General features: G+C 44.4%; 1 long non-coding RNA gene across 1 annotated transcript in view; it reads right to left on the reverse strand.

The window, feature by feature from the left end:
• The window catches only part of LOC111967443 (uncharacterized), a 54,095-nt gene extending 43,320 nt beyond the window's left edge, over positions 1 to 10,775 (reverse strand). The window contains exon 1 of the long non-coding RNA XR_002877762.1: positions 10,489 to 10,775. This is a non-coding gene — a long non-coding RNA (uncharacterized lncRNA). The remainder of the gene's footprint in view (positions 1 to 10,488) is intronic.
• Between the last annotated feature and the right edge of the window lie 6,335 nt (positions 10,776 to 17,110).

The following is a 17,110-nucleotide window of genomic DNA, read 5'->3' on the forward strand; positions in this document are numbered from 1 at the left end:
ATATATAATAGGAATACTTTTGTGCATTAATTGCAGAAACGGAGGCTTTTACAGTAGCCAAAGCTGGCTGAGGTAATTACAAAATGTAATTTATTATATGTTTAAGAGAGAAACAAACAAGTATAAATTGATAGATTAATCATGAGCGTCATTAAACCTAATCTGCGAGTGATTTGGAGGAAAATGACAAATCTCTGTTGCGCACCAAGCTCTTGATAATGGAGATAGTGGCCATACATTTAGTCTCAGTCACGGTCTCATTAAAAGAGGCATAATTTAATTAAGAGTTAGCCATCGCCCTCCAAATATATTAATTACCTTGAGCGTGACGAGATGCGTTTGGGTGATTACTGGTGGTTTCATTACAGACAGTGTTCTAAATTCAGCCCAAACTAAGGTGGGGAAGTAGGAGTGTTGACAGGTTAATGGATGGCCTGGCCTGAGTCTGAAAGGAGGGTGCTGCTGGTGGCACCTTCCCTGAGGTAACGAGGGGTGAGCTGAGCTCACTTTGAGAGGTGAGACAGAGGACTGTGCTGCCGGTTGGATCTCCAGAGGTAGCAAGACATCAACTCACTCACTGCCTTACCAGGGTCTATAAACACACAGCGCATTGGAAAGTATTCAGACCCCTTTACTTTTTCAAAATGTTGTTACATTACAGCCTTATTCTAAAATGTATTAAATAGTTTTTCATCAATCTACACACAATACCCCATAATGACAAGCAAAAATAGGTTTTTAGAAATTTGGGCAAATTTATGAAAAACTGGAAAAAACACATTTACATAAGTATTCAGAACCTTTACTCCTTACTTTGTTGAAGCACCATCGGCAGCGATAACATCCTCAAGTCTACTTGAGGAGCTTCCCCATTCTTCTCTGCAGATCCTCTCAAACTCTGTCAGGTTGGATGGGGAGTGTCGCTACACAGCCGTTTTCAGGTCTCTCCAGAGATGTTCGATCGGGTTCAAGTCAGGGCTCTGGATGGGTCACTCAAGAACATTCAGAGACTTGTCCTGAAGCCATTCCTGTGTTGTCTTGGCTGTGTGCTTAGGGTTGTTGTCCTGTTGGAAGGTGAACCTTCTGAGGTCCTGAGCACTCTGGAGCAGGTTTTCATCAAGGGTCTCAAGGGTCTCTCTCGATCCTGACTAGTCTCCCAGTCCCTGCCACAGACCAGAGAATCTTGTTTCTCATAATCTGAGAGTCCTTTAGGTGCCTTTTGGCAAATTCCAAGCGGGCTGTCATGTGCCTTTTACTGAGGAGTGGCTTCCGTCTGGCCACTCTACCATAAAGGCCTGATTGGTGGAGTGTTGCAGAGATGATTGTCCTTCTCCCATCACCACCTAGGAATTCTGGAGCTCTATCAGAGTGACCATCGGGTTCCTTGTCACCTCCCTGACCAAGGCCCTTCTCCCCCAATTGCTCACTTTTGCTGGGCGGCCAGCTCTAGGAAGAATCTTGGTGGTTCCAAACTTCTTCCATTTAAGAATGATGGAGGCCACTGTGTTCTTGGGGACCTTCAATGCTGCAGTAATGTTTTAGTACCCTTCCCCAGATCTGTGCCTCGACACAATCCTGTCTCGGAGCTCTACGGACAATTCCTTCGATCTCATGGCTTGGTTTTTGCTCTGACATGCACTGTCAACTGTGGAACCTTACATAGACAGTTGTGTGCCTTTCCAAATCATGTTCAATCAATTGAATTTAGCACAGTTGGACTCCAATCAAGTTGTATAAACATCACAAAGATGATCAATGGAAACAGGATGCACCTGAGCTCAATTTCGAGTCTCATAGCAAAGGATCTGAATACTTACGTAACTAAGGTATTTCTGTTTTAAATGTTTAATACATTGCCAAAAATGTCTAAAAACCCGTTTTTGCATTGACATTATGGGGTATTGTGTGTAGATTGGGAAAACAATTAATTTGATCCATTTTAGAACAAGCCTGTAACGTAACCAAATGTGTGAAAAGCAATTGAACATGGGCAAAGTCTACATAAGCAGTAAGGAAAGTCTGGAATGAGGACAAATCTTTTTGGGGAGTTTTAACACGGAACATTAGAAAATACAGCTACCCCCTCAAAAACACACTTCCCACCACATGACTATTACATCAGGACTGACACCATTCTGGAAAATAAACAGACCACAGGAGGCTGGTGGCACCTTCATTGGGGAGGACATTCTCGTGGTAATGGCTGGAGTGGAATCGTTGGAATTGCATAAAATATATCAAACACATGGTTTCTATGGGGTCGGTCCCATTCCATTTGCGCCGTTCCAGATATTATTATGAGCCGTCCTCCCCTCAGCATCCTCCACTGAAACAGACAGGATCAAATCACACTTACAGGACATTAGGCTCTGTATATTACTGACAGAGAACATTGAATGGGGGAAACAGGCTTTTAGGAGTACTATCAATATCTAGGAATAGACTTACTAACGTATCTATGGTCCAGTACTGGGTGCTATAATCCTGATGGTTTGTCATGGTGTGCTTTGTGACACTACGTTCAGAGCCAATGTCTTTCACTTGTACAGGGGATTGAATAAAGAGGATCTCAGTCAGAAGGACACATACACTATATGACCAAAGGTAGACCTGCTCGTCGAACATCTCATTCCAAAATCATGGGCATTAATATGGAGTTGGTCCCCCCCTTTGCAGCTATAGCAGCCTCCACTCTTCTGGTAAGGCTTTCCACTAGATGTTGGAACATTGCTGCGGGGACTTCAGCCATAAGAGCATTAGTGAGGTTGGGAACTGATGTTGGGCAATTAGGCCTGGCTCGCAGTCGGCGTTCCAATTAATCCCGAAGGTGTTCGGTGTGGTTGAGGTCAGGCGTCTATGCAGGCCAGTCAAGTTCTTCCAGACCGATCTCGACAAACTATTTCTGTATGGACCTCGCTTTGTGCACGGGGGCATTGTCATGCGTAAACAGGAAAGAGCCTTCCCCAAACTGATGCCACAAAGATGGAAGCACAGAATAGTCTAGAATGTCATTGTATGGTGTAGTGCTAAGATTGCCCTTCACTGTAACTAAGGGGCCTACCCCAAACCATGAAAAATATCCCCAGACCTTTAGTCCTCCTCCATTAAACTTTACAGTTGGCTCTATGCATTGGGGCAGGTAGTGTTCTCCTACCATCCGGCAAACCCAAATATGTCAGTCGGACTGCCAGATCCATGCTTCAAGATTGTTTTGATCTCGCGGACTGGGATATGTTTCGGGTTGCCTCTGAGAATAACATTGAGGTATACACAGACACAGTGACTGAGTTCATCAGGAAGTGTATACCCAAACCAAAAAACGTGGTTAGATGGCAGCATTTGCAGAAAACTGAAATCGCAAACCACCGCATTTAACCACGGCATGGTAACTGGGAATATGGTTGAATACAAACAGTGTAGTTATTCCCACCGTAAGGCAATCAAAAAGGCAAAACGTCAGTACAGAGGCAAAGTGGAGTCGCAATTCAATGGCTCAGACATGAGATGTATGTGGCAGGGTCTACAGACAATCACGGACTACAAAGGGAAAACCAGCCAAGTTGCAGACACTGACGTCTTCTTGCTCCTCAACAAGCTAAACACTTTCTTCGCCCGCTTTGAGGATAACACAGTGCAACCGACGCGGCCCGCTTCCAAGGACTGTGGGATCTCGTTCTCCGTGCCCGACGTGAGTAGGACATTTAAGCGTGTTAACACTCGCAAGGCTGCCAGCCCAGATGGCATCGCTAGCCGCGTCCTCAGAGCATGTGCACACCAGTTGGCTGGAGTGTTTACGGACATATTCAATCTCTCCCTATCCCAGTCTGCTGTCCCCACTTGCTTCAAGATGTCCACCATTGTTCTTGTACCCAAGAAGGCAAAGATAACTGAACTAAATGACTATCGCCCCTTAGCACTCACTTCTGTCATCATGAAGTGCTTTGAGAGGATAGTTAAGGATCCTATCACCTCCACCTTACCTTACACCCTTGACTCACTTCAATTTGCATACCGCCCCAATAGATCTACAGACGATGCAATCACCATCACACTGCACACTGCCCTATCCCATCTGGACAAGAGGAATACCTATGTAAGAATGACGTGCATTGACTATAGCTCAGCCTTCAACACCATAGTACCCTCCAAGCTCATCATTAAGCTTGGGGCCGTGGGTCTGAACCCCGCCCTGTGCAACTGGGTCCTGGACTTTCCTGAAAGTAGGAAACAACACCTCCACTACACTGATCCTCAACACAGGGGCCCAACAAGGGTGCGTGCTCAGCCCCCTCCTGTACTCATTGTTCACCATGACTGCATGGCCACGCACGCCTCCAACTCAATCATCAAGTTTGCAGATGACACAACAGTATTACGCCTGATTACCAACAATGACGAGACAGCCTACAGGGAGGAGGTGAGGGCCCCGGCGGGGTGGTGCCGGGAAAATAACCTCTCCCTCAACACATACAAAATGAAGGAGCTGATCGTGGTCTTTCGGAGACTGCAGTGGAGAGTTCCTCGGTGTACACATCACTGACAATCTAAAATGGTCCACCCACATAGACAGTGTGATGAAGAAGGAACAACAGCGCCTCTTCAATCTCAGGCTGAAGAAGACCCTCACAAACTTTAAAGATGCATAATTGAGAGCATCCAGTTGGGCTGTGTCACCGGCTGGTATGGAAATTGAACCGCCCAAAACCGCACGCTCTCCAGAGGGTGGTGCGGTCTGCCCAAGGCATCATAGGGGGCACACTGCCTGCCCTCCAGGACACCTACAGCACCCAATGTCACAGGAAGGCCAAAAAGATCATCAAGGACATCAACCATCCGAGCCAAGGCCTGTTCACCCTGCTATCATCTAGAAGGCTAGGTCAGTACATGTGCATCTAAGCTGGGACCGATAGACAGCTTCTATCTCAAGACCATCAGACTGTTAAATAGCCATCAGTAGCCAGCTACCACCCAGTTACTCAACCCTGCATGTTAAAGGCTGCTGCCCTATGTACATAGACGTGAAATAACTGGTCACTTTAATAATGGAACACTAGTCACTTTAATAATGTTTACATACTGTTTTACTCATTTCATATGTATATACTGTATTCTACTGTAGTAGAATACAGTATAGTATACAATAGTATAGTAGTCAATGCAACTCTGATATATTTATATATTTATTTTACGTTAAGATTAGTCTGTATTGTTGTGAATTGGTAGATACTACTGCACTGTTGGAGCTAGGAACACAATCATTTTGCTATACCAGCAAAAATATCTACTAAATATGTTATGTGACCAATACAATTTTATTTAATTTTAGATGGTAAAGGGTGTTTCATCACTCCAGAGAACGCGAGTCCATTAGCGGTGAGCTTTACACCACTCCAGCCGATGCTTTACATTGCGCATGGTGATCTTAGGCTTGTGTGTGGCTGCTCGGCCATGGAAACCCATTTCATAAAGCTCCCGACGAACAGTTCTTGTGTTGACATTGCTTCCAGAGGTAGTTTGGAACTCGGTAGGGAGAGTTACAACTGAGGACAGATCATTTTTACGCGCTATGCGCTTTAGTACTCGGCGGTCCTGTTCTGTGAGTGTGTGTGGCCTAACACTTTGCAGCTGAGCCGTTGTTGCTTCCACTGCACAATAACAGCACTTACAGTTGACTGGGGCAGCTATAGCAGGAAAGAAATTTGACGAACTGACTTGAAAGGTAGCATTCTATGACGGTGCCACATTGAAAGTCACTGAGCTTTTCAGTAAGGCCATTCTACTGCCAGTGTTTGTCTATGGAGATTGCTCTGCTGTTTGCTTGATCTGATACACCTGTCAGAAATGGGTGTGGCTGAAAAGCCGAATCCACTAATTGGAAGAGATGTCCACATACTGTATCAGTCAAAAGTTTGGACACACCTACTCATTCAAGGGTTTTTCTTTATTTGTACTATTTTCTACATTGTAGAATAATAATGAAGACATCAAAACTATGAAATAACACCTATGGAATCATGTAGTAACCAAAAAAGTATAAACAAATCAAAATATATTTGAGATTTGAGATTCTTCAAAGTAGCCACCCTTTGCCTTGATGACAGCTTTGCATGCTCTTGGCATTCTCTCAACCAGCTTCAAGAGGTAGTCACCTGGAATGCATTTCAATTAACAGGTGTGCCTTGTTAAAAGTTAATTTGTGGAATTTCTTTCCTTCTTAATGCGTTTGAGCCAATCAGTTGTTTTGTAACAAGGTAGGGGTGGTATACAGAAGATAGCATCATTTGGTAAAAGACCAAGTCCCTATTATGCAAGAACAGCTCAAATGTTAATTTTTTTATTTCACCTTTATTTAACCAGGTAGGCCAGTTGAGAGCAAGTTCTCATTTGCAACTGCGACCTGGCCAAGATAAAGCAAAGCAGTGAGACAAAAACAACAACACAAAGTTACACATAAACAAACGTACAGTCAATAACACAATAGAAAAATCTATGTACAGTGTAAGCAAATGTAGAAGATTAGGGAGGTAAGGCAATAACTAGGCCATAGAGGCAAAATAATTACGATTTAGCATTACCATATGAGTGATAGATGTGCAGATGATGATGTGCAAGTAGAGATACTGGGGTGCAAAAGAGCAAAAAGATAAATAACAATATGGGGATGAGGTAGTTGGGTGTGCTATTTACAGATTGGCTGTGTACAAGTACAGTGATCGGTAAGCTGCTAGAGAGGGAGATATAAGTCTCCAGCTTCAGTGATTTTTGCAATTAGTTCCAGTCATTGGCAGCAGAGAACTGGAAGGAAAAGCGGCCAAAGGAAGAATTGGCTTTGGGGGTGACCAGTGAAATGTACCTGCTGGAGCGCGTGCTACGGTTGGGTGTTGCTATGGTGACCAGTGAGCTGAGATAAGGCGGGGCTTTACCTAGCAAAGACTTATAGATGACCTGGATCCAGTTGTTTTGGCAACGAATATGAACTGAGGGCCAGCCAACGAGAGCATACAGGTCGCAGTGGTGGGTAGTATATGGGACTTTGGTGACAAAACGGATGGCACTGTGATAGACTACATCCTGTTTGCTGAGTAGAGTGTTGGATGCTATTTTGTAAATGACATCGCCAAAGTCAAGGATCGGCAGGATAGTCAGTTGTACAAGGGTATGTTTGGCAGCATGAGTGAAGGAGGCTTTGTTGCAAAATAGGAAGCCGATTCTAGATTTGATTTTGGATTGGAGATGAGTCTGGAAGGAGAGTTTACAGTCTAACCAGACATCTAGGTATTTGTAGTTGTCCACATATTCTAAGTCAGAACCGTCCAGAGTAGTGATGCTAGTCGGGCGGGTGGGTGCGGGCAGCAGTCGGTTGAAGAGCATGCATTTAGTTTTATTAGCATTTAAACGCAGTTGGAGGCCACGGAAGGAGTGTTGTATGGCATTGAAGCTCATTTGGAGGTTTGTTAACACAGTGTCCATAGAAGGGTCAGATGTATACAGAATGGTGTCGTCTGTGTAGAGGTGGATCAGAAAACCACCAGCAGCAAGAGCGACATCATTGATATATACAGAGAAAAGAGTCGGCCAAGGAATTGAACCCTGTGGCACCCCCACAGAGACTGCCAGAGGTCCGTACAACAGGCCCTCCGATTTGACACACTGAACTCTATCTGAGAAGTAGTTGGTGAACCAGGCGAAGCAGTCATAAATAAGCAAAGATAAATGACAGTCCATCATTACTTTAAGACATGAAGGTCAGTCAATCCAGAACATTTCAAGAACTTTGAAAGTTTCTTTAAATGCAGTCGCAAAAAACCATCAAGCACTGTGATGAAACTGGCTCTCATGAGTACCGCCACAGGAAAGGAAGACCCAGAGTTAGCTATGCTGCTGAGGATAGGTTCGTTAGAGTTACCAGCCTCAGAAATTGCAGCCAAAATAAATGTAACATACACATCTCAACATCAACTGTTCAGAGGAGACTACGTGAATCAGGCCTTCATGGTCGAATTGCTGCAAAGAAACCCCTACTAAAGGACATCAATAATAAGAAGAGACTTGTTTGGGCCAAGAAACATGAGAAATGGACATTAGACCGGTGGATTTTTGGTTCCAACCGCCGTGTCATTGTGAGCCGCAGAGTAGGTGAACGGATGATCTCTGCATGTGTGGTTCCCACCGTGAAGCATGGAGGAGGAGGTGTGATGGTGTGGGGGTGCTTTGCTGGTGACATTGTCTGTGATTTATTTAGAATTCAAGGAACACTTAACCAACATGGCTCCACAGCATTCTGCAGCGATACACCATCCCATCTGGCTTGTGATTCGTGGGACTATCATTTGTTTTTCAACAGGACAATGACCCAACAAACCTCCAGTCTGTGTAAGGGCTATTTGACCAAGAAGGATAGTGATCAAATCAAAATCAAATCAATCAAATTTATTTATATAGCCCTTCGTACATCAGCTGATATCTCAAAGTGCTGTACAGAAACCCAGCCTAAAACCCCAAACAGCAAGCAATGCAGGTGTAAAAGCATGGTGGCTAGGAAAAACTCCCTAGAAAGGCCAAAACCTAGGAAGAAACCTAGAGAGGAACAAGGCTATGAGGGGTGTCCAGTCCTCTTCTGGCTGTGCCGGGTGGAGATTATAACAGAACATGGCCAAGATGTTCAAATGTTCATAAATGACCAGCATGGTCAAATAATAATAATCACAGTAGTTATCGAGGGTGCAGCAAGTCAGCACCTCAGGAGTAAATGTCAGTTGGCTTTTCATAGCCGATCATTAAGAGTATCTCTACCGCTCCTGCGGTCTCTAGAGAGTTGAAAACAGCAGGTCTGGGACAGGTAGCACGTCCGGTGAACAGGTCAGGGTTCCATAGCCGCAGGCAGAACAGTTGAAACTGGAGCAGCAGCAAGGCCAGGTGGACTGGGGACAGCAAGGAGTCATGATGGAGTGCTGTCTCAGATGACCTAGCCTCCTCAATCACCCGACCTCAACCCAATTGAGATGTGTCACGGCCGTCAAATGAAGAGGACCAAAGCGCAGCGTGGTGAGCGTACATATTCCTTTTATTAGGATGACACAATCAAAACAATAAACAATACAAAAACAACCGTGAAGCTTAAGGCTATGTGCCACAAACAAAGTTAACTTCCCACACCGAAAGGAGGGAAAAGGGCTACCTAAGTATGGTTCCCAATCAGAGACAACGATAGACAGCTGTCCCTGATTGAGAACCATACCCGGCCAAAACATAGAAATACAAAATCATAGAAAACAAAAACATAGAATTCCCACCCCAAATCACACTAGAAAATAGTAAAACATAGAAAAACCCTTGAATGAGTAGGTGTGTCCAAACTTTTGACTGGTACTGTATATATTTTGTATATATACATGTAGTTTACTTTGTGCATATGACGGTACTGAGTTGAATCGTAATGCTCACAGACAAACACAGTCCCACAACAGGGGTGAGATCAGTGCAGCTGAAGAGGACAGCTCAATGCCCCGGAGACTGACGTGTCAATGGAAGATACAAGCTGCTGCTGAGCGGAAAGGAGATGAGATGTCTCACAGACTCACTGCACTCCTCACTGACAGTAACACAGTGACACTAAGCTACCTCCAACTGGAGCTCATTCACTCTCATTGATCTTTTCCTCTTGTCTTTCATTCCCTCACTCACTCACTCACTCACTCACTCACTCACTCACTCACTCACTCACTCACTCACTCACGCAAACACAGATGCATGTGCTTGTACAAACACATGATCAGCCGCGTAAACACATGGAGGCATTCAAGCGTATGAAGGGAGTAGTGAATCGTGCCATGCATTACATAAACTGTTACGAGCTTTGTCTTTGGAATTGTCTTTGAAGTTTAATTGAGATTTTATTACATCCCTGTGCACTAGGTTAACATGTCAGTACATTACAGTCAACAAGCTGTATTGGGTCTGTCAAACCGTCACATTTATTTTGAAAACCACCAAATTGCCATTAGTTTGAGTTTGAGCTCTGATCTAAAGCGACATACCTGCTTTGAAAGTCACTTTAATCACATTATCTCTTCTGTTGGCCCTGTCCACCTTGTGTAATTTTTACTAACTTGCCGCTCAATAGACACACAATATACAATCATGGCATCCGGACCAATAGGTGAAACCTTTACAGAAAATGCGATATCTGTATCATCTGTAGTCATTTAATATTTTTGCCAGACTGGACATGAAAACGTTTCCATGATTTATCTTAAAGTGATTGCATTCCTACCCAACAACTTTGTAAATGAAAACCCTATGACTCAGATGGACCGCAAACTTATTGCCGTTAGATTTTCTGCTGTCTTGGAGCTGCATAGAGCTACAGAGAACAAAACTCTGAGAACAGAACATACCATACGACACATACCATCTCTCTCTACACCACCCTCCCACTTTTCTCCCTCACAATTCCCAACCACCACCAAATCACACTCAGACACTCACCCATCTCTGACTGGCCTCCGGGGCTCCTGCTCTCCGATCCCTGTGTGAGGTGTCACACGTTCAGTGGCTCCCAGACGACAGGTCCAATGGGATGGGGCCTTGGGATGAGGAAGGGCTCGCGGCGAGGACTGACGAGTGGGTGGAATGCCCAGCCCCATGCAGACGCAACCGGCTGGGCTAAGACAGGGACGAGAGGGGCGGCTGCTCCTGCCTCCTCGATCCCACCTGCAGCAGAGCAAGAGAGGGAGAACCAGGCAGGCGCCTGTGGTGTCTCTGTGCACGCTACAGCCGAGCCCTCCCTGCTCTGGGACCCATCTCATTCAGCCAAGATTGCTTCATACAAAAGTTGACAATGCACCAGTGAAAGCCATTGTTGATATTCAACATTTTTTAAATAGCTGAGCAGAATAGACAACATGGCAGGCCGTAAAACTTGGCAAGGGAAACTGACCTGGAGCTTCCCAGTTTGAAAAGGGCTACAGTGTAGCGGGAGAGAAGAGAGAGGAGTCTCTGTGTCAAAAAGGAGTGCTGGTGTGAAAAGAGGACAAAAACAAAACGTCTCCTATCCCAGGGGAATGGACTACAATGCTTGTTGTGTGGCGTTGAAAGGACAATACAATACACCTCACCGGGTCAGAACCATATTAGTATTCAACAGATCGTATTAATACAAATATAACAATGCAGTCAGTGTTATCAGATTCACTGTAATACAGGATGTTGTATTTCTGGACTTCATAATATCCTCAGAAGTCATCTGAGCAGGTTAACTTAATACAAGCATATTAGTGATTATTGGAGTTAAAACTACAAAACCATTTTCGGTATTTACACCAATGCCATTAGAGGCTGATCTAGCCCTAATGTCCATAGAGATAGTGACAGTGAGGGCCATCCATCCACTTCTGGGATGTTGTTCTGATGATCCCCCTTGACGCGTCCTGACAGCTAATGGTGTTCTGTTTCCGTCATTGTCACCGTGACAACCCTGCAGATTGATATAGACATTTAAGAAGCCTTTAACTTCCCATCTGTCAGAGCATGAGGGCCCAATGAAGCTCTGAGAAGGAGCTATGCTAACATGCTATGAAGGGAGGCAGCAATCAATAAGGCAGTCAATGTTATACTCGGTAATGATATATGTTTGTGTGATTGTGTGACAATTCCTGACATTTAATCCTAGTAAAAATTCCCTGTCCTAGGTCAGTTGGGATCACCACTTTATTTTAAAAATGTGAAATGTCAGAATAATAGTCGAGAGAATGATTTATTTCAGCTGTTATTTATTTCATCACATTCCCAGTGGGTCAGAAGTTTACATACACTCAATTAGTATCTGGTAGCATTGCCTTTAAATTGTTTAACTTGGGTCAAACATTTCAGGTAGCCTTCCAAAAGCTTCCCACAATATGTTGAGTGAATTTTGGCCCATTCCTCCTGACAGAGCTGGTGTAACTGAGTCAGGTTTGTAGGCCTCCTTGCTTGCACACGCTTTTTCAGTTCTGCCCACAAATGTTATATAGGATTGAGGTCAGGGCTTTGTGATGGCCACTCCAATACCTTGACTTTGTTGGCCTTAAGCCATTTTGACACAACTTTGGAAGTATGCTTGGGGTCATTGTCCATTTGGAAGACCCATTTGCGACCAAGCTTTAACTTCCTGACTGATGTCTTGAGATGTTGCTTCAATATATCCACATCATTTTCCATCCTCATGATGCCATCTATTTTGTGAAGTGTACCAGTCCCTCCTGCAGCAAAGCACCCCCACAACATGATGCTGCCACCCCCGTGCTTCACGGTTGGGATGGTGTTCTTCGGCTTGCAAGCCTCCCCCTTTTCTTCCAAACATAATGATGGTCATTATGGCCAAACAGTTCTATTTTTGTTCCATCAGACCAGAGAACATATCTCCAAAAAGTACGATCTTTGTCCCCATGTGCAGTTGCAAACCGTAGTCTGGCATTTTTATGGCGGTTTTGGAGCAGTGGCTTCTTCCTTGCTGAGCGACCTTTCAGGTTATGTCGATATAGGACTTGTTTTACTGTGAATATAGATACTTTTGTGCCTGTTTCCTCCAGGATCTTCACAAGGTCCTTTGCTGTTGTTCTGGGATTGATTTGAACTTTTCGCACCAAAGTACGTTCATCTCGAGGAGACAGAACACGTCTCCTCCCATGGCGGCATGACGACTGCATGGTCCCATGGTGTTTATACTTACGTACTATTGTTTGTACAGATGAAAGTGATACCTTCAGGCATTTGGAAATTGCTCCCAAGGATGAACCAGACTTGTGGAGGTCTACAATTTTCTTTCTGAGGTCTTGGCTGATTTCTTTTGATTTTCCCATGATGTCAAGCAAAGAGGCACTGAGTTTGAAGGTATGCCTTGAAATACATCCACAGGTACACCTCCAATTGACTCAAATTATGTCAATTAGCCTATCAGAAGCTTCTAAAGCCATCACACAATTTTCTCGAATTTTCCAAGCTGCTTAAAGGCACAGTCAACTTGGTGTATGTAAACTTCTGACCCACTGGAATTGTGATACAGTGAATTATAAGTTAAATTATCTGTCTGTAAACAATTGTTGGAAAAATGACTTGTGTCATGCACAAAGTAGATGTCCTAACCGACTTACCAAAACTAAAGTTTGTTAACAAGAAATTTGTGGAGTGGTGGAAAAACTAGTTTTAATGACTCCAACCTAAATGTATGTAAACTTCCGACTTCAACTGTACATAACTGCAAATTAGTGTTATGTTATTCTCCTCATATTTGAAAAGGTGGTGTTAACATGTGAACTTAAAATTGTACAATTTAATAAAATGTAATGCATAATACAAATTGTAAGTGAAATAGCTGTGAAAAAAGCTATTTCACTGCAAATGTTAGTTGTATTTTTTTTTGTAAAGGTGAGACAGGTCCCGGTGTTCAGTTTCATGCATCCCCGTGTCTGGGAGACCAAGTCAAGAAGAGGATGCTCAAGCCCACAGTTTACAGTATCTGTGATTGATGAACATTTTGTTAAGGCACCCAACAATAAACTTCAGTCTAATAGGCTATAGGCAAAATGACTCCTTATGCTATTTATAATGCCATTTGTCAACTCCCTACACTTATCCATGGAACAACCTAGTAAATATCTTCAATATTGCAACCAAACCATAGTGACATGAACTCATTTTAAGTGGACGTTCCATGTAACCAAATCTGTGTGTGGTGCTCCTGTATCATCTCTCTCTAACAAGGAGAAGGAACATAGTCAGACTTGTTCTGCCATTGTCTTCCCAGACATACAGGCTGATCTGTATCTGTGTGTGTGTGTGTGTGTGTGTGTGTGTGTGTGTGTGTTGTGTGTGTGTGTGTGTGTGTGTGTGTGTTGTGTGTGTGTGTGTGTGTGTGTGTGTGTGTGTGTGGTGTGTGTGTGTGTGTGTGTGTGTGTGTGTGTGTGTGTGTGCGTGCGTGCGTGCGTGCATGTGTGCGTGTGTGTGGAAGCTTTATCAACAACACAGAACAGGACCGGTCTGGCCCATTGACATTAGGGAGGGTGAGGTGGAGAAGTATAATTATATTGATCAGGGAGAAATTACAGCTCTGAGAGCAGAGGTTGGGCCTGTATAATCTTTTCAGGTGTGTCAGTGTCAGGGCCAGCTTCAGGCATAAGCGGTCGATAAGGGCCCCCAGCCGCTAGGGGGCCCTAAGCAAGGAACTCAGTCGGGGTCTCAATTTACTATTGAGAGAATATGAATAGTAGAATACACCAGGTACAATTTAGAAATGTGGTTATGCATCAGCAGCTTTTCTCTTGTTATGTCAGTCACTCAATTAGATGACAATTATTCATGTCAATTTTTAGATTGGTAGTTAGTCTAGCAAGCTATCTAAACTTCTAGTAATCATGGTGAATACTAACCGGGCACACAGGGCATGTGCCCAGGGACCTTGAACTCCTGTGGCCCCCTATGGATTTTGTTGGTCAATCTCACTCAGATATCATATTAACATGGTGTGTCATGGCAAAATGTGTAGAATTGCATTACATTTGTTATAAAATTGCAAAAGTTTCTCTCCGCCCCATGACAAAAGTAGAATTGCAGCAATTTAACTTTAAAACGTAAATTTTTATCTCCATTGTCAAGAAGGGGGTCACTAAAATGTTTTGCCGTGAGGTGGAGTGCCCCCCAATCAAATCTCGCTTAGGTCCTCCAAAAGGCTAGGGCCGGCCATGGTCAGCGTCCCTGCCGGGAGAGAGAGAGACAGAAAAAGAGAGAGAGGGAGAGAGTGAGCGAGGGAGAGAGAGCAAGGCCAACATCCTGCAGCGTCTTTACTGGAAGTCCCACATCAGTGCCACCCGTCACATAATGTTAACTGCCATCAAAGTAATCATTTTACTCTAGCATTACACCCCCTCCCTCCTCCATCCTCCCTCCTCCCTCTCCCGCTGGGCTGGATGGCGAAGGCTGGTGGGAAAACGACATTCAATCTGCTGGCCGCCCCATTCAGTCCAAATTGGCAAATGACAGCTCTCCGCCTCTCGGATTTCGGGAAGTGAAAGGTACCACCGCCACCGTCTGCCTGAGCCATGGGTAACAGAGGAGTTGATGGAGGGGGCGGTAGGGCCGAAGGGTGGGGGTGAGGCGGGTGAGGATAAAACTTTCCTGTCTCCTCCCCATGTCTGCTACTTAGTTCTGGTGTGCAGGTAGAGAGGACAGAAAAGGGGAGCAGAATGCCTGCTCAGCAGATCAAAGGAGCTTTCCTGTAAAAAGCTTACACACCAAACATTCCCACTGTAGTCTGAGCTTTACACAAAGCATTTGACCTTACAGCAGACCAGAGCAGGGAAGGGAAGAAAAAAAATATATTATTTAGATAAACACACGCTTACACAACACAGGCCTGTGTGGCCAGCTTTTCACATGCGGGCAAAACAAGCCTTTTCATGGCTGCAGTTCAGAGGAGATATCAGTTCTTGGTCATTCAAAACAACATATTATCCTTCAGCTCAGCTACAGCTAACCAGTTTATATCTTCATATAAACCCACTCGTTCATCCCAAAGACTTAGATGTAGAAGAATATCAAATGAACATCCGATGTACAATGTAGAGAACACAGCAAACGCCTGGCAGGCATATGCAAGCAGACACAGCATACATGCACTTTGCACACACACACACCAAACACATGCACTAACAAAAGACACACTGAGAGACAGAACCAGAACATATTGTGTTGGACAATAACTGGCCCCTGTCTGAATGGTACTCTTACTGCTAATTAAGTGCTAATGGCAGTCCCCCTGCAGAGAATACTCATTCATGCTCCATTCTTCTCCTGAGTGTGTACTTCACTACTTCATTCTTCGCCTTGGTGAGTGTGTACTTCACTACTTCAACACGGCCTGATGAGCAGAGGCAGGAGGCAGATTTGTCTTCACCTTGGCCCAGATGGGTTAAGAAGGTGGTCAATTTTGTGGTTTGGGAGTGCTGGGTGAAGAAGAGGGAGCTTCACGTCCCCCTTGCTCCTAACATAACCCCCCACAAAACTGGAGAGGACTGAAGGTGTTGAGAGAGACAGCCCATTGACACCTCTAGAGTGGAGTCTCAGTCAACAACATGTATCTACACTCAGTGGCAAGTTTATTAGGTACAGTCATCTGGTACCGGGTCAGGAACCCCCTTTGCTTCCAAAACAGCCTGAATTATTTGGGCATGGAAACGTTTCTCAATTGGTATCAAGGGACCTAACATTTGCCAGGAAAACCTTTCCCACACCATTACACCACCGCCACCAGCCTGTACCTTTGACACCAGGCAGGATGGGGCCACGGACTCATGCTGCTCACGCCAAATCCTGACTGGTTCGACGAACGTGGATTCGTCGCACCAGGCGATGTTTTTCCACTCAATTGTGCAGTGTTCTTGTTTTTAACTGATACAAGTGGAAACCGGTGTGGTCGTCTGCTGCAATAGCCTATTCATGACAAGGACCAACGAGTTGTGCATTCCAAGATGCTGATCTGCACCCTACTGTTGTACTGCGCCGTTATTTGCCTGCTTGTGGCCCGCCTGTTAGCTTTCATGATTCTTGCCATTCTCCTTCGACCTCTCATCAACGAGCTGTTTTCGCCCACAGGACTGCCACTGACTGGATGTTTTTTGTTTCTTGCACCATTCTGTGAAAAGCTCAGGAGGCCGGTCATTTCTGAGATACTGGAACCGGAGCACCTGGCATCGACAATCATAGCACACTCAAATTCGCTTAGGTCACTCATTTTAACGTTCAATTGAACAGTAACTGAATGCCTCGATGCCTGTCTGCCTGCTTTATATAGCAAGCCACGGCTACTGAGTGTATAGTATAATAAGTGTATGCTGCTGTATGTGATGACAGAATAAAGGACAAGGCCAGTCTTTAGATAATCAACGCAAACTGTTCCAACTCATACAAAATACTAACATGTTTAATGGCTGTAAATCGCTACACCTCACCTACTACAACATTTCTTTGATCAAGGACATTTGAAATTGTGAAGGTCCAAAACCTATTCCTCATATGTTAAATAAAAGCATACACAACCTTATCACCTTGTAAACAAATTCAACCTTGTCACCTTGTA

The sequence above is a fragment of the Salvelinus sp. IW2-2015 genome, linkage group LG8, assembly GCF_002910315.2.
Source record: "Salvelinus sp. IW2-2015 linkage group LG8, ASM291031v2, whole genome shotgun sequence".
Classification (NCBI taxonomy): domain Eukaryota; kingdom Metazoa; phylum Chordata; class Actinopteri; order Salmoniformes; family Salmonidae; genus Salvelinus; species Salvelinus sp. IW2-2015.